The following is a 409-nucleotide window of genomic DNA, read 5'->3' as shown; positions in this document are numbered from 1 at the left end:
GGTGGACGGTTACCGGTAACCGTGTACCGCCTGTCCGAAAGCTGTGCACGGGACAACGACAGCGATACGTCCTATAAATCCTAAACGGATTAATTAATAATAATGCACGGTCCCGTGCATGTTAAGCCTCCTTCCCCTGTTCGGTTTCCAACACGGCGGGAACGCGCGTGCCCATGATTATTTTAATGTACGGGGGCCGCTATAGCAGCGTGGTCGATCGATTACCCGGCTAGTCGACGAAATTAATAACCCTCTGCTAGGCGCGTTCTACTCGCACGGTTCGTCGGTCCGTCGTGCGGCACGTGTGCGTGTACGCGCGCGGACACCGGCTCTCTTTGGCCAAACTCGCGCGGTACAAACGTTTCCACGGGAAAGCCCTCCGCCGGGTCGTTAACGAGAAAACGTTTTC

The 409-nt window shown here is 55.7% G+C and overlaps 1 protein-coding gene across 1 annotated transcript in view; it reads left to right on the top strand.

The window, feature by feature from the left end:
* The window catches only part of LOC100744877, a 51,031-nt gene that overhangs the window by 23,354 nt on the left and 27,268 nt on the right, over window positions 1-409 (top strand). The window lies entirely within an intron of this gene.

This window comes from Bombus impatiens, unplaced genomic scaffold (assembly GCF_000188095.3).
Source record: "Bombus impatiens unplaced genomic scaffold, BIMP_2.2 scf_0064, whole genome shotgun sequence".
NCBI classification, from domain to species: Eukaryota; Metazoa; Arthropoda; class Insecta; order Hymenoptera; family Apidae; genus Bombus; species Bombus impatiens.
The sequence above is the reverse complement of the archived record's forward strand: the minus strand, read 5'-3'. Positions and strand labels throughout refer to the sequence as shown.